This window comes from Phyllostomus discolor, chromosome 2 (genome assembly GCF_004126475.2).
Source record: "Phyllostomus discolor isolate MPI-MPIP mPhyDis1 chromosome 2, mPhyDis1.pri.v3, whole genome shotgun sequence".
NCBI lineage: Eukaryota > Metazoa > Chordata > Mammalia > Chiroptera > Phyllostomidae > Phyllostomus > Phyllostomus discolor.
The window spans coordinates 115,031,288-115,056,298 of record NC_040904.2 but is presented as its reverse complement, the minus strand read 5'-3'; the positions used below and the strand labels follow the sequence as shown (position 1 = coordinate 115,056,298).

At 37.9% G+C, this 25,011-nt stretch overlaps 1 non-coding gene and 1 pseudogene across 1 annotated transcript; both read left to right on the top strand.

Annotated features, from left to right (window-relative positions):
- Nucleotides 1-1,659: 1,659 nt before the first annotated feature.
- LOC114514030 lies at nt 1,660-12,625 on the top strand (annotated as a pseudogene).
- A 9,740-nt stretch (nt 12,626-22,365) lies between these two features.
- Nucleotides 22,366-22,499, top strand: LOC114514260. Its single transcript, XR_003685986.1, has one exon. It is a non-coding gene; the product is annotated as a small nucleolar RNA SNORA42/SNORA80 family (small nucleolar RNA).
- Nucleotides 22,500-25,011: the final 2,512 nt, after the last annotated feature.

Sequence of the window (25,011 nt, the reverse complement as noted above, 5' to 3'; positions counted from 1 at the left end):
TGGAAAAAAGCTCCTAATGCCCCTCTGATGTTGTCCACGCCCTCCATCTCCAGTCCTTGCCTGTGGGTCACTGAGGTAACCCATCAGCCCAGCACTGTCTCGCATTGCTCAGTTTCACAGGCTGCATGCCACATACCAGGGTAGAAGAGATACTCTACACTGAAATTATCTTCTCTATCTCTCTTGAGAGGTATAGTTTTGACAAAAAAGCCATGCCAGTGAGATGTTTTTAATCTTTTGCCACATTCACACATCTCAGAATACTAAAAGTATAAATTACTCTTTCCCAAGACTCCCTTTTCTAAAATGCTGACAAGTAACTCAAGTTTATTAACGTCTTTGCCTGTTCATCTTTTGGCAGTGAGTTAGCATCAATATGCTTATTGGAGATCAATATCAGAAATACAATTGCCTGCTTAATTAAGAGCTAAAAACACTAATTTACTAATCTAAGTTATCTCTGGAGGTGATTTCCTATTTTATAAACCTATGCACCCCAATGTGCATGGCAGCACAATTTATAATAGCCAAGTGCTGGAAGCAACCTAAGTGCCCATTAGTAAATGAATGGATCAAAAAACTATGTACCATAGTTTTTGCACAATGGAATACTATGCAGCAGAAAGAAAGAAGGAGCTCCTACTCTTTGCAACAGCATGGATGGAACTGGAGAGCATTATGCTAAGTGAAATAAGCCAGGTGGTAAAAGACAAATACCATATGATCTCACCTTTAAGTGGAACCTAGTCAACAAAACAAGCAAGCAAGCAAAATACAACCAGAGACATTGAAATTAAGGACAATCTGACAGTAAGCCAAGTGGAGATGGGAGGGGATAATAGGGGAAAAGGGGGGACGGTTTTCAGGAAGAACTGTAAAAGGCACATGGATAAAACTAAAGGGGAGTGAAATCAGGGGAGGGATGTGGGGAAGGCTGGGGTGTGGGGGGAAATGCAGACAACTGTATCTGAAAACAATAAAATAATTCTTTAAAAAGAAAAAAATAGTGTTTTTGATCTAGTGGTAACTTTGTAATTTTTAATTATTTTATTTTATTTTTTATTGAATTTATTGATGTGACATTTATTCACAAAACCACACAGATTTCAAATATACAACTGAACAAAACATCATCTGCACACTGCATCATGCACCCAACACTCCATGCAGAGTCTCCTTCTGTCCCCATTGTCCCAATTTATCCCCCCTTTATCCACCTCCATGTGCGTCCCACCCTCCTTTCCTTCTGGCCATCATCACACTGGTATGTGTGTGTGTGTGTGTGTGTGTGTGTGTGTGTGTAGTTTTTTTTGCTCAATCCCTTCACCTTTCATCCATCCCTGCAAACCTGACAGCTGTCAGCCTGTTCCATATATTCATGCCTCTGATGCTCTGATATGACTTTGTAATTTATATAATGTTACTAATGCTTCATTTGCTAATTCAATTAGAATAAGTGGGGTGAGTGATTTTCTGATTCAGAGTAATGCTATGCACCACCTAATATTTTCCTCACACTTTATTCTAGGTTGACAAATGGTCTATGTATCAAGATTCATCAGGTGACCATGTGGTCCCAGTATATGCTTTGAACCAGTAACCAGTATATTGTGCTATTTTCCCATAGTATAATGCATACATTGTGGGTCTTGGATCGAAATGGGACTGGCCACTGTCACTGTTATACCTCAAACTATCCCCGCAACCAAGGGAGGACTATTTCTACCAGGAAAAGCAACAACGAGCCCCATGAATTGGTATGGGCCCTGTCACTTGGCTGTTTGGGCTGTTCATGCTCTTAAACCAGTAGACAGAGGTGAGGTTGCTTTACTGGTTATGGTGAATGATCTCAATGTCCAGTGGGGAATGAGGTTTCTGGCACACCACTCTAACAAAGAAACCATCTGAAATCCAGGAGGTTCTCAGTGTCTTAGGGAGGCTGACTCCTCCAGGCTGTCTGGGGAACACTGGGGGGAGTTTGGAAGGTGCAGCAAAGGGAGAGCCAGGGTCCTCATCCCCTTCCCTGTCTGTTTTGGTGGTGGCAGCATCTCCAGCACCAGCTATGTTGCTTTGCAACTCCAGCTCTCACTGACAGGCCTGCCATGAGTCCAGCTTCTGCTGGTGGCCCTGACTTTGGACTCTGGCCCTGCCACTGCCTTTCTTGGTCTTTTCAGCCAAGGAGTGGTAGTGGCTTTCTGCTGTTGCTAGTCTCTGGATGGTATCACTGTCCTATGGTTTGGTGTTTTAGCTCTTCCATTACGTATGCACCAAATTTCCTATATAAATTCTCTTTGTTTTAGGTACCCAGGGTAGTTTCTCTTTTTTCCTGGTTTTATCTGGTCATGTATACTGACTCTCTTCTCTCATTGATACACATGTAGTCTCTCTAGAAAATACCAGCCTCTAAGGAATGTGGTTACTACCAAATACTGAAGAGCCCAGATCCATATTTTCTCTTCTGATGTCTCTTCTGAGAGTTGGTGCCCTAGACACACAAGCTGCTTAGATATTGTAACAGGAAGTATTGGGTAGATTATGATAAGGAACAATTGACCCAGTAGCTTACAATATTATTTTAAAGGTTTATTTCTTTCTCACACTACACATTCATCTTGGATAAGCTTTGACTCTGCATTGTTTTTCTTCTGGGATCCAGACTTGGCGGCAAAACATCTGGCTTGTAAGCTTCAGGTCTGGATGGTCCATGTGGCTGTTCTTGCAGTGTTCAGGCAGGGATGGGCTCCACAGGAGGATGACTAGGATATTTGGCACATGGTTATAGGCACTCAAATGCAACATGACCAGACAGAGCTCCATCATCTTAACCTCCACTCTGATTCTCCACCTGTTTCTATTTATATGATGTTACCATCATCCACAGTTACCTGAGACAGAAATCTATGTTTTGTCACAGTCTCACTCTTTTCTCAACACCTTTACCCAGTAAATCACCAAATTCCTTTGAGTCCACCTCCTAAGTATTTTTCAAACCCAATCCCATTCCCACTATTCAAATTCAGATTACCATCCTGTTGAAACTGGTGTCCCTGCCCCCGATCTTCCTTGCCTTCAATCAATTCTCTCTAAGAGTAGCCAACATGGAATCAAAAAGTATCCTTTAAATGATGACTGACCTTGTCTTGAAGCAGTAGTTTACAACTGTATTGGACACAAGGCCTTGTAACGAAAGAGGAAGTAGTCTTGTGGACATAAGTACATGAAGGATTGTTAATGTTGTGTTGAAGCTTCTCTTCTAGAAGTGATAAGAAAGAAATTAGGAGATGTTTACATTCCTGCTGCCTTGAGAGCACAAGTTAGAAGTGGGGTTGAAGGCTGGCCATGCAGTCTGCTTTGCAACAATCCAGCATCCTTCCTTGTTATTGTATTCATGGAGCCCCTTCCAATATTACTAATATTTCCAAAGGCTGAATAGTCTAACTATTTACATTACAACATTTGCTTTAGATGATTGTATTTTTCCACTCAGGTTATAAAAAGACAGAAACTGAGTTCTTTTACAGTTAATTAAAGTCTAAAAACGCTGAGTGAATGTTTTGTTGAGATAAAGCTTTTTTTTATTACATAGTCTTTCTCCCTCTGTATATGAATATCAATTTAGAGAGATTAAGGCTACTTTAGGCAACTGTAATCCAGACAAAATATGAAGTGTCATTTTCTACACATCAAAGAGATATTTCTGTGGCTTATGGCCATGATCATGTCACTCTTATGCTTTCAAGACTTTAATAACCTGTCCCTACTCTTAGAACAGAGTCAAAACTTCTTAACCTGGTTTAGGCAGCTCTGCACATCTTGTCACTAGTTAGTTCTCCAGCCTTATCTCAACCAACCTGTTTAGGGTTCCTAAGGATGCCGCACTTTCTGTCCCTGCAGAAAGTCCCTGTCCCTGTGAATATCTCTGCACCTTTCCACCCTCCTCCCAATTTTTCATTTTGTATTTAACTTAGGCAGCATCAGATTATGTTGCTAATGAATGCAAACTTTATGAAGATTAAGTGACATATATCACATAAGGCATTTATTATAATTGTTAGCTTAGTAATGTTAGCTACTATCATCATCTCATTTATTAAGTTAGATTGTATATACATTTGCTCCCTTGCCTGAAATAACTCTCCCTGCCCCTTCTCTATCTGAGTGCTCTTTCTCCTAAGTTCTGAGTCTGGCTGTCTCTGATTCACCCTTCACAGCTCACCCTGGCTGTCTCTTTGCCATTCCTGGTTCCCAAGCATGGGTAAAGTCCCTTTCCTTCTGTGTGTTCAGAGATCCCCTACTTGATATGTACTTGATCATACCATGTACTTGTTTACTTTCCTATATTGCCCACTGGAAAGGAAGAGCAGAAAGAACAGAGGTCATGACTAACTTAATAAATGAGATGATGATAGTAGCTGACATTACTAAGCTAACGATTATACTAAATGCCTTATGTGATATATCTCATTTAATCTTCATAAAGTTTGCATTCATTAGCAACAGAATCTGATGCTGCCTAAGTTAAATACAAAATGAAAAATTGGGAGGAGGGTGGAAAGGTGCAGAGAAATTCACAGAATCTAAGGAAAAGCTCAAAACCAGTTTGCAGCATGCATGGCAATCAGAGGCGTCCTGGGAATCTAAGACAGTATCTTCAAGGTTCAGCCCTCTCACCCACAGATACCAAACAAGTTCTCATATGAGAAGATCCCAAAGCTTCATGAAAGAGGGGGTATATTTCTATAAAGAAAATATTTTACTGGCTTATTGAGGTGTGATTGTAAATAAAATTATAATGTGTTTAAATTGTACAACATGAGTATTTAATATACATAAACATTGTGAAAGGTAATTTAATATTCATCACCTCACATACTTACTTTTTATTTTATTTTTTATGAGAATGCAAGTTGTATCCTCTTAGCAAATTTCAAATTACACAATACAATCTTATAAGTCATTATATTATATATTAGACCCTCAGACCTTATTCATCTTATAACTTAAATTTTGTAACCTTTCAAAAAATTTGGAAGCAGCCTCTCCCTATTTTCTTCACCTCACAGATTGGTGACCACCATTATACTCTCCATTTCTGTGAATTAGTTTGGGCTTTATTTTTTGGATTCCACATGTAAATTTACCATACAGTATTTGTCTTTCTCTGTCTGATTTATTTCAATAGTACAATGCCCTTTGGAGTAATAGGTGTTGTTGCAAATAGGAGAATTTCCTTTTTCAAGGCTGAATAATATTCCATTATATATGCTATATGCTTATATATATATACTTAAACCATATTTTCTTCATCAGTTTGTTGGTTGAGAGATACTTGAGTCAATATCTTGGTTATTCTGAATAATGTTGCAATGAACATGGGAGTACAGAGATCTCTTCAAGACAGCGATTTTGTTTCCTTTGGATACATACCCATAAGTGGGATTGTTGGATTATGTGATAATTCTATTTTTAATTTATTAAGGAAATTTGATATTGTTTTCCACAGTGGCCATACCAGTTTACATTCCCACCAACAGTATCCAAAGTTTCCCTCTTCTCCAAATTCTCACCAATAGTTGATACCTCATATCTTCATAACAGCCATTCTGGTAGTTGTGTTCATTGTGGTTTTGGTGTGCATTTACCTGATGATTATTGATGCTGAGAATCTTCTCAAGTACCTATTAGCCATTTGTATGTCTTCTTTGATAAAATAATCTATTTAGGTCCTCTGCCCATTTTTACACTGAGTTATTTCTAGTGTTTTGTTGAGACTATATTTTTCTTTGTATATTTTTGATATTAACTCTTTTGGATATGTGATTTGCAAATATTTACTACCATTCCATAGATTAACTTTAAATTTTCCTGATGATTTCCTTTGCTCTGCAGAAAGCTTTTAGTTTGAATTACTCCTGCTTGTTTATTTTTGCTTTTATTGCTTTTGCTTTTGGTATCAAATAAAAAAATCATTGCCAAAAACAATGTGATGAAGATTACCCTCTGTGTTTTCTTCTAGGAGTTTTCAGCTTCAGGTCTCATGTTTAAGTCTTTAATTCACTTTCAGGTAATTTTTGTTAGTGGTGTAAGATAGTCATCCATTTTCATTATCTTCTGCATGTTTTTTCACCACTATTTATTGAAGACATTATCCTTTCCCTATGTCTATTTTTGTTTCCTTTATTGAAAATTAATTGACCACATATGCATAGGTTTATTTCTTGTCTCTCTATTCTATCTCATTGATCTATGTGTCTCTTTCTATGCCAGTTCCAGACTGTCTTGCAATATAGTTTGAAATCAGGAAACATGATGCCTCCAGCTTTGTTTTTCAAAATTGTTTTGGCTATTCAGTGTATTTTGTAGTTTCATACAAATTTTAGAATTATTTTTTCTACTTCTGTGAAATATGCTATTGGAACTTTGATAGGGATTGCTTTGTTTTAGTAATATGGACTTTTAATAACATTAATTCTTCAAATGCATGAACACAGAATAACTTTCTATTTATTTGTCTCTTCAGTTTCATCAATACCTTATAGTTTTGAATGTCTAGATTTTTTATTTTCTTAGTTAATTTATTCCTAAGAATTGTCTTGTTTTTGATGCTGTTGTAAATGTGATTGTTTTCTTCATTTCTCTTTCTGACATTTCATTGTTCATATATAAGAATGCAACAGATTTTTCTATATTGATTTTGATTCCTGCAACTTTACAAACTTGTTTATTAGCTCTAACTGTTCTTTGGTGGAGTCATTAAAGTTTTCTCCATATAATATAATATCCACAAACAAAGACAGTTTTACTACTTCTTTTCCAGTCTGTATGCCTTTTAATTTTTTTTCTTGCCTAATTGCTCTGGCTAGGACTTCCAATACTACATTGAATAAAAGTGGTGAAAGAGGATATCCTTGTCTTATTCGTGATTTTAATGGAAAAGCTTTCAGGTTTTCAATGTTGAGATGATGTTAGCTGTGGACCTGTCATGTATGGCCTTTACTATATTGAGTTATGTTTCTTCTATACCCAATTTGTTAAGAGTTTTTTTTTATCATGAAGGATATTAAATTTTCTCAAATGCCTTTTCTGCATCTATTGAGATGATAGTGTGATTTAACCTTATTTTGTTAATATGGTGTATCACATTAATAGATTTTCTGATGTTAAACCATTCTTGCATCCCTGGAATAAATTCAACTTGATAATGGCATACAGTAGTCTGCCTTTATTTTCAGAAAATGTGTTCTGAAACCTCCAGTAAACCCCAGAAACCATGAATGGTACCAAACCTTATATATACTCTGATGTTCTTATACATACATAACTATGATAATGTTTAATTTATAAATTAGACACACAAAGATATGAATAGTAGCTAATAATAAAATAGAACAAGTATAACAATATATGGTAATAAAAGTTACATGAATGTGGACTAGCCCTCTCTCTGTCATCACCAGTCTATCTTAGAGAATGTTCCATGTGTGCTTCAGAAGAATTTATATTGTATTGCTTTTGAATGGAATGTTCTATATCTGTGTCTATATACCTGTTAAGACAATCTGGTCTAACTTATAGTTTAAGTCCAGTGTTTCCTTAATGATTTTCTGTTTGGATAATCTATCCATTGATGAAAATTGACTATTAAAGTGAGCTAATATTAATATATTGCTGTATTCCTCCCTTCATATCTGTTTATATTTGCTATAAATATATATATATCCTTAGGTTAGGGAAATTTTAACACATAAATTGATCAATTTGATGGTGTCCCATAACTCCCTTAAGCTATACCTGTTCTTTTTTTAAGTTGCTCTCTATCTGTTCTTAGTAGCTAACAGGATATGAGGGTGAGTCCCAAAGCAGAGGATTACAATTAGCACCAGCATGCAGGTTGGTTAAAAGCTGGGAGAGAATGCAGTTAAACAAACAGGTGTTTTAGCCTGCTTCCTCTGAACTGAGCCCTGAGGAAACAGCTGAGATCAGCATTCATGTTTGTGCTCATTAACAACTGTCTCTTTGTTACAGTCCTGTGGGACTCATGAATGCAAGCTTCATTGGCTATCAAAGCCAAGCATTCTAGGGGCCTGTCTCCCTCATGGCAGCTGCAAAAGCTGGGCTGCTTGATTTACAAGCTTCTTCCAGAGAGATGCTGGCAACTTACTTTATTGTTGGGGCAAGCCAGAGGCAGAAGGTAGGGCAAGTGCCCACCAGATTTTTGGGATTCAGGAGGATCACAGCCAGCAGCTGGATGTGTCTAATTAGAAGCTGGACCTAGGCAGCGGCCTGTAATATATGCAGCCATACTCCAGGGAGTCTTAGAAAGGTGGGATTTTTGGCCTCCTTCCTCTGCACTGAGCCCTAGGGGGATCACCACAGTGAGTGCTCATGCACTTCTTAAAAACTGCTTCTTTGTTTGCAAGAGTCCTGAACACCAGCCTATTGGCTCTCACGGCTAGGTGTTTGAGGAGCCCATCGCTCAGGTGGAAGCCTTAAAAGTTGGGACACTAGACCCCTTGCTACTCAGGGAGAAGCTAGGAGTTGGGGTTCTCTCCCAGTTACATGCCACTGTGGCGGGGTGGGGGGTTTACAGCAGAGTGTGTTTCAGCCTTTCCTAACCAACTTGATGTGGGTTTTCTTTTCACTTACCCAAAGTTGAGGAGTCACTAAGCCCATTTCTGATTTTTTCTCAGAGGAAATGGCTCTGCATTAGCTCTGCATTCAGTATATCTGTAGAAGAATGGAAATTCTTTATGTCATCATCCTGGTCTGAAGTTTACAAAGGAAATTTGATAAAAAGGAAAGAAGGCTAGGCAAAAACATATGAACATAACAACCCTATGAGCTTATTTGTTGATGACAAAATCGATGCTTTTAGATTAAATAAATCCTTTAGGTGGTAACTGGCAGAGCCAGGCCTTAAACAAGTCTATCTGACTAAAAACTCCATGCTTGTAACCAATATGCTATAATGACCTCTTAGTCACCCTTCACCCCAGTGACTGGTATGGTATTAGTGTAAAGGGAGCATTCTATAAATATTCCCTAGGTGGTTGAATGAAAAGGTAAATAAATAAATGAATGAAGAGAATGGCAAGTGGTCAAAAGTGGCTGAAGCATATGCTGTGTGAAGGTAGAAGTTTAGGATGGCCCTACTTTTCTCTCCCAATCTTATTTCCCCTGAGTAGGCTTTTTTCTCTGCTTCTCTCCCATAGCCCATAAACTTCCTCCAGCATATTTTTACTTGATCTCTGGCCAATCTTTATTGGCATCTTCCTTTGCCACTGGTTCACTTAATCCCTTTATGATTGAAGCCTTTCTAAATAGTTTCTGTTCTCTTAGATCTTCCTTGTCTGTGAACCCAAACCAAACTTTATCTCTATAGCATCGCAACTTGCTCATTGCTCTGTGTCTATACATATGAAGCAATCTTCTCAATCAGATTAGCATCAGCTATACAAGGACAAATAAAGGATGCTGCCGGTCAGTCCCAAACAGTGAAAAATAAATTAAAGATGCTTTATGAATAATTATTTCTTGATTAAGCATCTAGGTTTTGGTTAACAAATAGATAGTCTTTATCTGAAAATGGTGAAGCCGCACTCCCTAGTTGTAGATCAATCTAAAGGTTGTAGACTCAGGACCTAGCCCTGTTGCCCATTTCACTAATCTGATGTCATATACTTACCTGTACTGTGCTTGAATTCTCCCTCTCTGCTGTGCAGTCAACAGAAAGGGAGGGCCAGAATTCATGCAAAGTGTTGAGAATTTACATATATAAAATTAATAAGGTACACTTACATATATAAAACAACTCAAAAATCATAAGCCGCTATTTCCTGAGTGTCCTGACTAATTTTGAAAACAAGGACCACCTTGACATGGAAATTTCTTCCATCCTAATGTAGAAATCATAAGATGACTTTATCTCTATGATTTGATTTGTCTTGGGCAGGGTCCAAAATCCTATTTTTTTTCAGTGGTTTCTTTACTTTCTTTCAAGGGGTTAGTTTTCTTGGTGTAAATAAGGCCTAAGATATTTCTTCATGTGTCAGATTTTTTTCTCTGGAGGATTTTTAAATTCTCTCAGGGATACTATACGGATTTTGACATTCTTCTTTCAAACGTGTTACACAATGTTTTCAGTAAAAACTTAGAGGGACAAGTACCAAAGACTAACACTAAGACAATTAAATGCAGAGCAAATATTGGGTGTCTGAAATTTCCTCTCTTGAGGGAAGATATCGTGGGCCTGACAAAATGAAATAGAAGCTTGCAGAAGGAATTAGGGAATATAGCAAAACACACACATGACACAGTAATATAAGGTTATCCTTACTAACTAAAATCAGAGTAGCTCTCCCATAATCTTTCTCCCCGTATAATGTTTTCACAGGACAGTGAGTGGGCAAATATTACTGAGCAACTATTTCAAGATCATCATTTTTTTTCCTTTATCTAGTCAGTGGTGGTAGGTTAAATTTTCAGCAATTGTAAGATTAGAATTCCCTAGAGAAGCAGGATGAGTGTCTTAGTCCATTTGGGCTATTATATCAAAAATAGTATAGATTGGGCGGATAATAAACAACAAGCACTTATTTCTCACAGTTCTGCAGGCTGGGATGTCCAGGATAAAGATGCTAGCAGATTCAGTGTCTGTTGGGGTCTGGTGAGGGCCTGCTGTCTCATTCATAGATGCCATCTTTTCTCAGTATTCTTGAATGGTAGAAGGGCAAGGGAGCTCTCTGGGACTTCTTTCATTAGGGGATGAATCCATTAATAAGCGTTCTACCTTTATGGCTTAATCACATTTCAAAGGTCCCACCTCCAAATACCATCACATTGGAGACTGGGTTTCAACATACCAATTTAGAGAGATACAAACATTTATTTCATAGAAGTGAGTACTTTTCAGATTTTAGAGGTGTTCAAGTATAGTTTCAGCTAAAATTGCTAATGTGAGGCACGGTATTGACATTATACTGGGCAAAATGCAACTCGAGGAAATCTGCCCTTAAATGTAAAATATCAAAGCCTCGTAAAATTTCCAAAGCATCTTTGTACATTAAAACCCAGAGGTCAAAACCTTCAGAGCATAGGCCATTCTCATTTTAAAATATCCTAGAGATAAAACTTTGAAGGCTTCTGGACCCTGTGGGTTTAACTGTCAATTTGTATGTTTCTGTTCCACTTCCTTTAATCTTTTAAAAGACCACTGCTCCTACATGAGAAGCTGCAATCTCAATTCGGTATTCGTACTGTTGAAACCATAAGACAAATGCAAGGAGGGTGAAATACCCTTGAATCCATTTTCTGCGTAGAATGTAAAGAAGAAAAAGGCAGAGGGATAGTCTCATTAGGCACCTTGTGTATGCCAAAAAGAAATGGGGAGTAGTCCCCAAAAGCTTCTGATAATTCCTTTCTTATTAACTCCACAAGGTAAACAAGATAAAGCCCACGACACTGGGTGGTTTCTGTGGATCACATATTCCACAGATAAGAGGGACAAAGATGACAAGGAAAACAAGGCCTTAAGGCAGAACACTAATGCTACTTTTTAAAGAATGTTATAAAACCTCCATTACAGAGATCGGAGCCAAAGCAATCTTCTGAATTTTATAAATTTTACATCAATATGCCAATTGAATTTCTGAGGATTAAAATATGTAATGTTCCATGATATACAATTATCAAATAAGTACATCTTCATACAAACATTTAGTCTAGAAGCCTATTTTCTGTAATTTTTAGCAGTCAGTGACAAAAGATATACCCTAGAAATTTCACATAATAAATCCAAGATGTTTAAAACTGCAACACACATCTTTCAGAGAGAAAATGAATGTATTTCTCAGAATCATTTTTGAATTTATTATTATAATTGTCTCCAAGGAATTCTGCTGTTGCTTTAGATTTGCAAAACAAAGGGCAAGAACATGTAGAGGATTCCCTAAGTGGATTTACAATATAAATTCTCAGGCTGAGAGGAGCCCTGTATATTCCATTAACTACCATAACAGGACAGCAAAAAGCCCATTAAGCTTCATGTGGGCCATGTTTCTTGGAAGGATTCCTCATCAATGGAGGAAAAGGAGTTTTGTTAGAAACTAAATTTGGATAAGTTAATTATCTCCTGAAACATAGTTTTCCCAGGTATAAAGTGAAAATAATAATAGCTATGCTGTATTTTTAAAGGGGCCACTGAGATAATGTAGGTAAAAGTGTTGTCTACTCAGTACTGGATGTGAAAGCACCAGGGGCCAAAAAGTTTGGAGGACGTAGGAATGACAGCAACCCAAGACAGCATCCACCATGGGCTCAGACAGTTTATGAAAACTGAATACACAGTCTTAAAATAGAATGTGGACCTAAACACCCAGAAGCACACCCTTTTGTAAGATTTGTAACAAAAATTAATATAAATGGAGTTTATAGTTCCAATGGAGTGGTAGACCCAAGTGCCTTATCAGTGCTAGCAAAATGGCAGAATTCATAGGATCAAAGTTGTCCTGCAGGAGCTTCAGTGCCTAATAATGTCTAAAGGAAATATGAAACTCCCTCAGCCACCTGAAGGACAGTGTTATAGCAATTAATCAAAAGAAAATCAGGTCTACACCTTCCCCCATTTGATTTAAGCAGCCTTCATTTTCCACAGTAGTAAATTTTCTAGATATGTCTTGTAGACCTCACAGTACTGCAAAAGAAGCTCCTATTCAAAGGTAATTTATCTTAAGATACTGTAAATACCAATTTTGTCCATTTGAAATGTAAGTTGTGCTATAACAAAAAAATGTCTAGAAGATTCAAAATGGTGGTGGAGTAAATGGATGTTACACTCATCTCCTCCAAGGACCAAACTGAAATTACAGCTAAAATATGGAGCAATCTGAGTAACCAGCTGAACACTAGCTGAACAGAAGTTTTATAACCAAGGATTTACAGAATAAGCCACATCAAGATTGATAGGTAGGAAGCACAGAAACAAGATGCTAGCCCTGCTCCCACAGATGGTGGCTGAGAATTTGAAGGAATATCTCAGCTGCAAAGGTTCCCCCTGAGTAGTGTGGGGGTCTCAACCCCACATCAGGCTCCTGAGGCTGGACCACCAGAGCTGGGATGAAGAATGCACATAACATCTGGCTGTGAAAATTAGAGGGGGTTTGTTTCACCAAGGAGAGAGACAGGAGTCTGCTAGAGACACAGGAGCTCTCTTTAAAAAAGTCAATAAACAAAATCTTCTTTGAAGCCGCTCACCCTGGGCTCCATGGATGGACAGGGGAGCAGACAAGAGTCATGTGAAGAGAAACTGAGTTTTGTGGCTCTGAGGAAAAGCTTAAGGGACAGCTGCCAGGATCCCTGTGGAGCTCACACCCTGCTGAGGAGTCGTCTGCCTGAACTGGGGTATAGAGATCAGCACAGACTCAGAGGGTATCAGGGACTGAGTTATGTGGCTTTGGGTGGGGACCATTAACCCCACCTTCCCCTGAACCTGACCTGTACCTCCCCTTCACCAGAAGTCCACTAGCTCCACTCTGCTGACTCCTGGTGGCTCCACCCAGCCAAGGATGTCTAGATAGAGTCCCAGATACACTGAGCTGTGTGGCTCTGGGGCAGTGGCCATACCCCCCATTATTTCCCAAGCCAGACAAGTGCCTCCCCCTCACAAGAAATCAATTAACCCCATCTTCCTGACTCCTGGAAGCCCTACTCTGCTGAGTACAGGCTTCTGGAAAAATCTGCTATAGACTGAGTTGCAGGGCTCTCAGACAGGGGCCATTTTCACCTTGAACACAAGACTGATATAGAGCCTTCCCTTCACATAGCCAAATCGGCCTGATAAACTCTGCTATCCTGACTATGATGATACAAAGATGTGTGGGAACCCAGTGTGTAGGGGGGCATGGTATACACGGGGACTTTTGCAGTGGCCTCAGGCCCAGTAGTGACACTGAGTTTGAACCTGTATCCATCTGGTGAATAGCACATACCTCTTCCTGGTGACTCACTGAGAACTTATTTCATGCAAATCAAGTACCACCAAAGACTCTTTTAGTGACTGACCCTAACAGGCAGAAGGCAGGTGGAGGCAGGCAGAGGTGGATCTTGAGGTGCTTTGGTATTTTCTAACCTGTCCTTGGGCTCAATGCTGGTGAGAGCTGGCTTTGGTCCTTCCCACAGGCACCAAAGCACAAACTGTGGATGGCTTTCTAACTGCAAAGAGGTTGCCCAGGGCCAGTCACAGGTAGGATCTGACATTGGCTTACACCACAGTCCCTCTCAAATGACCTCACAACAGATACAACCAGTAAACAGTTTCAGACAACATCAGAGAAAGATTCAATTAGACTCATGAGCACCATATTCAAAGGGGGATCTCAGCAGGCACCAGACCCTGCTGAGACAAATTTCATTTCCTGTGGTTGGCATCTGCACAGCAACTCAAATACTGGTCAAGGTTATTCTTCACAGTCAGCATGAGGATTTATCCCATGCACGAATGGGCCAATAGCAATCAAGACAACAATTACAACAAGAGTGGTCATATAATCAACACAAAGGACCTGCACCACTCAGCTGAAATGATCAAGGAGACTGTGCCCTGGGTCCCACAGGACACCTACTACATAAGGCTACCTTACCAAAACTGATAGACATAGCAGACCTACCTAATACATAGAAACAAACATAGAAGGGCAGCCATGTGGGAAGAAAAATATGTCCTTAATGAAAGAACAGGAGAAATCCCAAGATAAAAAAGATAAATAAAATGGAGGCAAGCAATTTATCAGATACACAGTTCAAAATAATTGTTATGAGGATGCTCAAGTAACTTAAAATTTCAAAGAATTTAGTGACAACTTCAACAGCATGAAAAAAGACATGGAAATGTGAAGAAGAAGCCAGAAATAAAGAAAACAAAACTGAACAAAAGAATACACTGAAAGAATAAACGGTAGGTTAGATGAAGCAGAAGACTGAACCAGCAATTTGGAAGACAAGGTAGCAGAAAACACAATCAGAGCAGAAGAAGAAAATAAAATAAATGAGGATAGTTTAGAGGGCCTTTGGGAAACAAAAAGTGAAACAACATACACATCAAAGGGGCACCAGAAAAAGAAGACAGAGGACAAGGGATCAAGAATCTATTTGAAGAAAAATGACTAAAAACTTCCCTAACCTGGTAAAAGAAAAAGACACACAAGACCTGGAAACACAGGGAGCCCCAAACAAGATGGCTTACACCAAGGCTTACACCAAGACACATCTTAATTAAAGTAGCAAAGGTTAAAGACAAAGAAAGAATCTTAAACACAGCAAGAGAAAGACAGTTACCTATAAGGAAGTTCCCATAAAACTGTCATCTGATTTCTCAAAAGAAACATTTCAAGGCGAAAGGGATAGGCATGAAATATTCAAAGTGATGAAATGCAAGCACCTATAACCAAGACTGTTCTACTCAGAAAGGCTATAACTTATTTATTTTTTAAAATTGTATTTTATTTTTATGCTATTGCAGTTCCAATTTTTCCCCTTTGTCCTACACCCAGCCCCCACTCACTCCCTCAGGCAAACCTCACACTATTGTCCACATCCATGGGTCATGCATATATGTTCTTTGACTACTCTATTCCCTATGCTATGCTTTACATCCTCATGACTACTCTGTAACTACCAATTTGTACTTTTTAATTCCTTCACCTTTTTTGCTCATTCCCCCAACTCACTTCCCATCTGCAAACCATCAGAATGTTCTCTGTATCTATGATGCTGTTTATGTACTACTGGTTTATTTTGTACTTTAGATTTAGTTGTTGATAGATATGTATTTATTGCCATTTTACTGTACGTATTTTTGATGTTTTTCTTCTTCTTAAGAAGGCATTAAAATTTCATATAGTACTGGTTTGGTAGTGATGAATGGCTTTATCTTTTTCTTGTCAGGGAAGCTATCTATCCTTTGATTCTAAATGATAGCTTTGCTGGATAGAGTAATCTAGGTTGTAGGTCCCTGCTTTTCATCACTTTGAAATTGCTTGCCAATGTCTCCTAGCCTGCAAAGTTTCTTTTCAGAAATCAGCTGACAGTCTTATGGTAGCTCATTTGTAGGTAACTAACTGCTTTTCTCTTGCTATTTTTACAATTCTCTCTTTGTATTTAAACTTTGGCATTTTAATTATGATGTGTCTTGTGTGGGCCTCTTTGGATCCATCTTGTTTGTGAGTCTCAGTGTTTCCTGGACTTGTATGTCTATTTCCTTTACCAATTTAGGGAAGTTTTCTGTCATTATTTTTGCAAATAGGTTTCCAATTTTTTGTTCTTCCTCTTCTCCTCTTAGCACCCCATTATGTGAATGTTATAATGCTTGAAGTTGTCCGAGAGACTCCTTACACTATCCTCATTTCTTGTATTCTTTTTTATTCTTGCTATTCTAATTGATTGTTTTTTGCTTCCTTATATTCCGTATTGCTGATTTGATTCTTGGCTTCATCCACTCTACTGTTGATTCCTTGTAAATTGTTCTTTATTTCAATTAGTATAGCCCTAATTTCTGACTGAATCTTTTTTAGGCTGTTGAGGCCCTAACTAAGTTCATGAGCATCCTTAGAACCCATGTTTTGAACTTTGTATCTAGTGGATTGCTTGTCTCCATTTTGCTTAATTCTTTTTCTGGAGTTTTGTTCTGTTCTTTTATTTAGGCCATGTTTCTTTGTTTCTTCATTCTGGCATCTCTCTGTGTTTGTATTTAGGTATTAGGTAGAGCTGATATGTCTCAGGTTTGGTAGAGTGGCCTAATGTGGTAGGAATCCTGTAGGGTCCACTGGCACAGCCTCCTCTATTGCCCAAGCTGGGTACTCGAGGTATACCTCCATGGGGGCTGTGTACACCCTCCTGTTGTAGTTGAACCTTGCTTTGGTATGTCCAAGGTCAGCCACTGCCCATGCTCTGCCCAAGGTCGCACAGCATAAGCTACAAAGCAATCTACAGATGGCTTCTACTTGTGCTAGGCTTGGAGGTACTCAGGCAAGGGCATGTTGTGAACTAAAGCCAGTGGCTACTAGTGCCAGGCCTGGGACAACTAAACAAGAGGTGTGGGGATTGCTGAAGCAATATACTGCTTGTTTGAGAGAATTTAGGAAAATCTGAAGCGTGGGTCAATACAAGCCAGTTATATGGAAAAGACACTGGAAACAGCTTGGGTGGACCCAAAATTTGTGTGGGTCAGGGTCTCAGGTAATCACTAGTGTGGGGCAAACAATGTGAGCCAGGTTGATGAAGTCTTCAATAGGGTGTCCACCTGCTGGTTCAGTGGCTCTGTTGGGGGAGGACTCATAAAAGGGACAATGGCCTCTGCCAGTGCTTTTGTTTGGGGAAAGCTGCCCCCAAGTTCTCACCCTGAATGTGGACAATTCTTTTCTTTCCTGTATATTTCTGATATCTTTCAAACTGCTGCCCCTGTCCTGGAGCTCAGAGGGAATAAGTCTGGGTAAATCTTGCATGGACCTTCTCAGAACTGCCTGAGACTTCAGATTTTTGTCTTCCATAGCTTCAATATCTGTTCACTTTTACTTCCAAAAGTTATGGAGACTTATCTTTCTGGCACTGGAACCCTGGGCTGGGGAGTTTGCAGTAGAGCTGGGATCCTCTGCTCCTGAGATATCCCTCCCAATTTTTACCCACCATATGTGTGTATGAGACCAGTGCATATGTGTCTCTACTCCTCTTACCAATGTGGTTTCCTCTTTAATTTCATAGTTGTAGGACTATCATTCAGCTCAATTTTTGACAGTTCTGAATGATGGTTACTTATTGTTTAGTTGTAATTTTGATGTGGTTGTGTGAGGAGGCTAGCCATGTTTACCTACGTTGCCATTTTGACTGGAAGTCTGTACAAAGCTATAATTTAAAATTGAAGGACAAATAAAGAGCTTCCTAGACAAAAAAACCTAAAGGAGTTCATTATTACCAAACCAGTATTACAAGAATTCTTAAAGGTTCTCCTTTAACAAGAAGAAGAAGAGGCCCTAGCTGGCATAGCTCAGTGGATTGAGCATGGGCTGCAAACCAAAGTGTCACAGGTTCAATTCCCAGTCAGGACACATGCCTGGGTTGCAGGCCACAGCCCCCAGCAACCGCACATTGATGTTTCTCTCTCTCTCTCTCTTTCTCCCTCCCTTCCCTCTCTAAAAATAAATAAATAAAATCTTTAAGAAAAAAAAAGAAGAAAAAGAAACAGAGAAACATAGTTGTAAAGAACAAAATGGCACACTGGCTGGTGTGGCTCAGTAGACTGAGTGCTGGCCCACAAACTGAAAGGTTACTGCTTCAATTCCAAGTTAAGGCACATGCCTTGGTTGCAGGCCAGGTCCCCAGTGGGGGACATATAAGAGGCAAACTATTAATGTATGTCTCACACATCAATGTTTCTCTCCCTCTCTCTCATTGTCTTTTTCTCCCTCTCTAAAAATAAATAAATTAAATATATTAAAAATGGAATAAAATGGCAATGAATACAAACCTATCAATAGTCACTTTAAATGTAAATGGCTCAAGTCTCCAATCAAAAGACATAGGGTAGTTGATTGGATAAGAAAACAAGACCCACATATATGCTAAGTAAAAAAGACCCACCTCAGAATGAAAGATACATATAACTGCAAGTAAAGAAATGGAAAAGTTATTTCATGCAAATGCAAATGAAAAAACAATAGCTGGGGTAGCAATACTTATATCTGACAAAACAGACTTTAAAACAAAGGCTATAGTAAGAGACAAAGAAGGACCCTACTTAATGATAAAGAGAGCAATCCAACAAAAGGAGAAAACTCCTATAAACATTTATGCACCCAACATAGGAGCACCTAAACATGTAAAGTGTATGTTGATGGATATTAAGGGAGAAATTGAGAGTAATACCATCGTAGTAGGAGATTTTAATACTCCATTAACATTGATGGATAAATCTTTTAGACAGAAAATCAACAAAGAAATAGCAACCTTAAATGACAAACTAGATCAGATGGATATAACTGACAACTTGAGAGTATTTCATTCTAAAGCAGCAGAATATACATTCTTTTCAAGTGCACATGGTACATTTTCTAGGACAGACCTCTTGTTACATCACAAAACAAGTCTTAATAAATTTACGGAGATTGAAGTCACATCAATCATCTTCTCCAACCATAATGATATGAAACTAGAAATCTACCACAAGGAAAAAAACTGATAAGCACACAAAGGCATATAGTCTACATAACATTTTACTAAACAATGAATGAGTTAGCAATAAGATCAAGGAAGAAATTTTTTTATTCTTCCTTCAAACAGCCCTGACTGATGTGACTCGGTTGGTTAGGCATTGTTTCACAAAGTGAAAGGTCACACATTCAATTCCTGGTTAGGCCACATGCATTGGATGTGGGTTCAGTCTCCAGGAGGCACACATGTGAGAGATAACTGGTCAGTATTTCTCTTTCAAATTGATGTTCCATTCCTTCTCTTTTTCCCTCCCACCTTCTCTCTCTGAAAAAAAAATAGAGTAATTTAAATAATATCTTGAAACAAAAGAAAAAAGGGAAACAACAACCCCAAATTTATGGGATGTTGCAAAATCTGTCCTAGGAGGAAAATTTATAGCATTGTAAGTCTACTTCAAGAAACAAAAAATTTCAAATAAGCTATTTAACTTTACACTTAAAAAGTGTTTAAAAAGAACAAGAAACAATGCCTTAAGTAGGAATAAGGAAATAATAAAAATCAGAGCAGAAATAAATGAAATAGTGGCTTAAAAACATAAAATATCAATAAAACAAAGAGAAGATTCTTTGAAAAGATAAACAAAACTTTAACATGACCACTGAAGAAAAAAAAAGAATACCAAAATAAAGAATGATGAAAGCAAAAAGTAACAAGAAGTACACAGAAATAGAAAGTATTATAAGAAAATATTATGAACTAACTCTATGCTAACAACTTGAACAATATGGAAGAAATGCAAAAATTGCTTAAACATAAGTCTTCCAAAACTGAATTGGAAAGAATCAGAGAATCTGAATAGACAGATTATAACTAGTGAAATTGAAACAGTAATTTAAACACTTTTGTATAATCTGGATTCATAGGTGAATTTAATAAAATATTCAAGGAATAACTAACACTGATCCTTCTCAAACTATTCTGAAAAATTCAAAGGAGAAAAGACTTCTTAGCTTTTCCTTCTCTTTTTTTCCCACAAGGTCTTCATTTTTCTAATTCCAAAACTGGATAAAGACACTACAAAGAAAGAAAATTATAGATCAATATTGCTGATGAAAATAGATCCTAAAATTATCCACAAAATATCAGCAAACCACATCTAATAATATATTAAGAAAATGATAAACCATGATCAAGTGAGGTTTATTCCAGGAATGCAAGGTTGGTGCAATATCTGAAAATCAATGAACATGATTCACCACACAAATGAAACTAAGGATAAAAATCACATGATCATATCAATTGATTCAGAAAAAGCATTTGATAAAATCCAGCACCTATTTATAATAAAAACTCTCAGCAAAAATGGGAACATAGTTCAACATAATAAAGGCCATATATGACAAATCCACAGCCAAAAACATACTCAGTGGGGAAAAATAAAAAATATTTATTTCAACATCAGGAACAAAACAGACATGTCTTTCACCACTCTTATTTGACATACTATTGGAAGTTCTAGCCACAGCAATCAGAGAAGAAATAATACAACAAGAAGAAATAAAAGACATCTAATTAGAAAGGAACAAACTCATTATTTGCAGATGATATTGAATTGTGCATAAAGAAACCTAAAAATTCCACCAAAATCTACTAGAATTGATAAATGAATTCAGTAAAGTTGGAGGATATAAAATAAATATCTAAAAATCAGCTACATTTTACACACCAATAATGAACTATCAGAAAGGAAACTAAGGAAACTATCCCATTTGTAATTGCATCAAAAAATACCTAAGAATAAATTGAAGTGAGGATGTAAAACATTAGATATGAAAAAATATTATTATTTTTTTTTAGTATAGGAAATGTAGAAACCAAAGAACTTGTATGTATGACCCATGGACATGAACTAAGGAGGGAAGGGAATGCAGGTGGGAGCAGGGTACAGGGCAGAGGGGAATAAAAGGTGGGGAGGAATGGGACAACTGTAATAGCATAATCAGTAAAATGTATTAAAAATTATAAGACACTGAAGAAAGAAATTGAAGAATATACAAATAAGTGGAAGCATATATTGTGATCACAGCAAGGAAGATTAACATTATTAATGACCATACTATCCAAAGCAATCCTTAGATTCAATGCAATTCTTATTGAGATACCAATGGTATATTTCACAGAAGTAGAACAAATATTGCACAATTTTATGTGAAACCACCAAAGAGCCCAAAGAGCAACACCAATCTTGAGGAAGAATAACAAAATTGGAGGAATCATGCTACCTGATATCAGACTATACTGCAAGGCCATAGTAATCAAAACAGCATGGTGCTGGAATAAAAACAAACACAGAGATTAGTGAAACAGAATAGAGAGCCCAGAAATAAACCCATGCCTTTATGGTCAATTAATATTTGACAAAGAAGGCAAGAAAAATGCCATGGAGTATAGACAGTCTATTCAATAAATGGTGCTGGGAAATTGGACAGATTCATGAAAAAAAAAAGAAGCTAGACTACCTTCTTATGTCACACACAAGAATAAAGTCAAAATGGAGTAAAGACTTACATGTTAGACCTGAAACCATAAAAATCCTAGAAGAAAATATATGTAATAAAATCTTGGACATTGCTCATAGCAATGTTTTTTTCTCCTGTATATCATCAGGCAAGGGAAACAAAAGAAAAAATAAACAAATGGGACTACATAAAGCTAAAGTTTTTGCATAGCAGAGGAAATCATCAACTGAATTAAAAAACCAACCCAAAGAGTGGGACAACATATTTACCAATATGTTCATTTGATAAGGGGCTAATATCCAAAATTTATAAAGAACTTCTAAAACTCAGCACCCAAAACAAAAGGACAACCCAATTAAAAAATTAGCCAAGTACTTGAATAGATACTTCTTCAAAGAAGACATACAGATGGCCTATAAACATATGAAAAGATGCTCAGTGTCACTAATCATCAAAGAAATGCAAATTAAAACCACAATGATTTATCACTGCACACCTGCCAGAATGCCTATGGTCAATAAACCAACAAACAAGTGATGGTGAGGATGTGGAGAAAGGGGAACCCTTTTGCACTGTTGGTGGGGGTGCAAATTGGTGCAGCCACTGTGGAAAGCAGTATGGAGGTAACTTAAAAAATTAAAAATGGAAGGTATGGGATTGGATTTATGGTAGGCCCATCCTGCTGGGTCTGTCATTGTGCCCCGTGCCAGAGCAAACTGTGGCCTCAAAGCATGAGCTGGCCTCTGCCTGTAGGCTGCAGGCACTGAAACAGGTCACACAATAAGGAGAAAAAAAAGAAAAAGAAAAAAATTAAAAATGGAATTGCTTTATGATCCAGTGATTCTGCTTCTGGGAATTTATATGAAGAACCCCAAAATACTAATTTGAAAGAATATAACCACCTTTATCTTCACTGCAGCATAATTCACAATTGTCAAGATTTGGAAGCAGCCCAAGTGTCCATCAATAGATGAATGAATGAAACAACTATGGTACATATACACAATGCAACACTACTCAGATGTAAAAAAGAAGAAAACTTTACATGCTTTGTGACAGCATGGATGGACCTGGAAAACATTATGCTAAATGAAATAAGCCAATCAGAGAAAGACAAATACCATGTGATTTCACTCATATGAGGAATCTAATGAACAAACTGAACTAACAGGCAAAATAGAAACAGACTCATAGAGAGCAGGCTGACAGCTCTGGAGATGGGTAAGGGGTGAAGGAATTGAGCAAAAATGAAAAAGGACTCATGGACATGGACAACAATGTAGTGATTGCAGGGGGGTGGAGTAGAGGTGGATGAGGGTATAAGGAGGGTAAACTACAATGGAAAAAATACAATTTACAAAAGCAGTGGTACATTTACACAATTAAATACTGTGTTACTGTGTAGCTGTGAAAAAGGAAATCTTTTGCAACAGAATGGATGGACCCAAAGAGTATTATGTTAATTGAAATAGGCCAGTCAGAGAAAGACAAATGCCATATAATTGCACTTACAAGGTGAGGCAAAAATAGATTTACTGCCCTGGCTGGCATAGCTCAGTGGATTGAGCATGGGCTGTAAACCAAAGCATCACAGGTTCAATTCCCAGTCAGGGCACATGCCTGGGTTGCAGGCCGCGGCCCCCAGCAACCACACACTGATGTTTCTCACTCTCTCTCTTTCTCCCTCCCTTCCCTCTCTAAAAATAAATAAAATAAAATCTTTAAAAACACAACAATATAATTAATAAATAACAATAAAAGAACAAACTATGTGTTTTGCACACTCATGACTATAAATCTACTTGTGCTCCAACCTGTATATATGGAATCTAATGAAGAAAATGAGCTAACAAACAAAATACAAACAGCCCTGGTCTCATGGCTGAGTTGGTTGGAGCATGCAACATACACCAAAAGGTTGTGGGTTTGATTCCCAATGGGGGCATATATCTACATTGTGGGTTCGATCCCAGGTGGAGGCATGTACTAGAGGCAACTGATCAATGTTTTTCTCTCTCTTTCTCTCCCTCCTTCTTTCCCTCTCTCTCATCAATGAACATATTCTCTGGGGAGGATTAAAAAAATAGACTCACAGATACAGAGAACAGACTGACATCTGTCAGAGGAGACAGATGTTGGGGGCCTGGGTGAAAAAAATTGAAGGGATTAAGCAAAAAAGTAAAAAAAATGAAGAACTCAAAGACACAGATAATAGTATGGTGATTACTAGAGGGAAAGGGTGTCGAGAAAGTAGGAGAAGGTAAAGAGGGGTCAAATGGTGATTGAAGGAGACTTGACTTGAGCTGATGAACACACAGGACAATATACAATGATGTATTACAGAATTGTACAATTGAAACCTGTATAATTTTGTTAACCAATATCACTCCAATATATTTAATAAAATTATTAACAAGTCTGATATTCTTCCACCAGGAAAAATGTGTATATAAATAGGGAAGATAATGCATTTGGCCCAGTGGAGAATCCTTTTTAGCATAGATTGAAAATGAAAATCATTCCCTACCTTCAGAAGAAATATATAAGGAAAGGCCCTTCAACTGAATTGATGTGGACAGAATGCAGGAGAGAAAGTGGTAGAAACAATCAAATAGAAGGAATAGTCATGTATTCCATCATCTTTGCACCTTATAGTAAATGATGAAAACCTTACGAGGGATGACATTGACAATAATCCTATACTTCAGTTCTTTGAGGTCAGTAGAGTTGACTAAGCTGATGTAACAAAGGAAAAACCTCTTTAACCTCCTAGAACATAGAAATGCTGGATATAACAACAACAAAAGCAAAAACTGTTTAATACAGAACACAGCTCAAACCCAAGAAATGAGCAGGTAACTACAGGTCAGAATGGTGAGTGCAAGCTGAAGCCAAAGAACTACCACAAACTGGATCTGTATGTGGGGCCAGCATGTAGGGACCAGAGAACAAGTGGGGAGTGTATTCTTGTCCCAGCATGCATGCCAGAGACAGGTCATAATGGGCAACCCCAGTGGGAAAGCCAAAGAAGTTTGCTTTCCTCAAAGGAGTATAAGAGAAAAAGAACCACTCATGAGAAGTCTGAACTCTACTTATGCATTGTGCATAAGTGTGAAGTCTAAATTTAGGATACTTGCATGGTTGAGGGATACCAAGTTAACAAAAAAGTGATCCCAGCATAGAAACACAGAAAACCACTCTTTAAGGACCAGGGTGCAACCAGCACATGGTATTCTCACAGAAAACAACCCAATGAAGAGAATCTCACATACACACACAAAAACATTAATAAAAC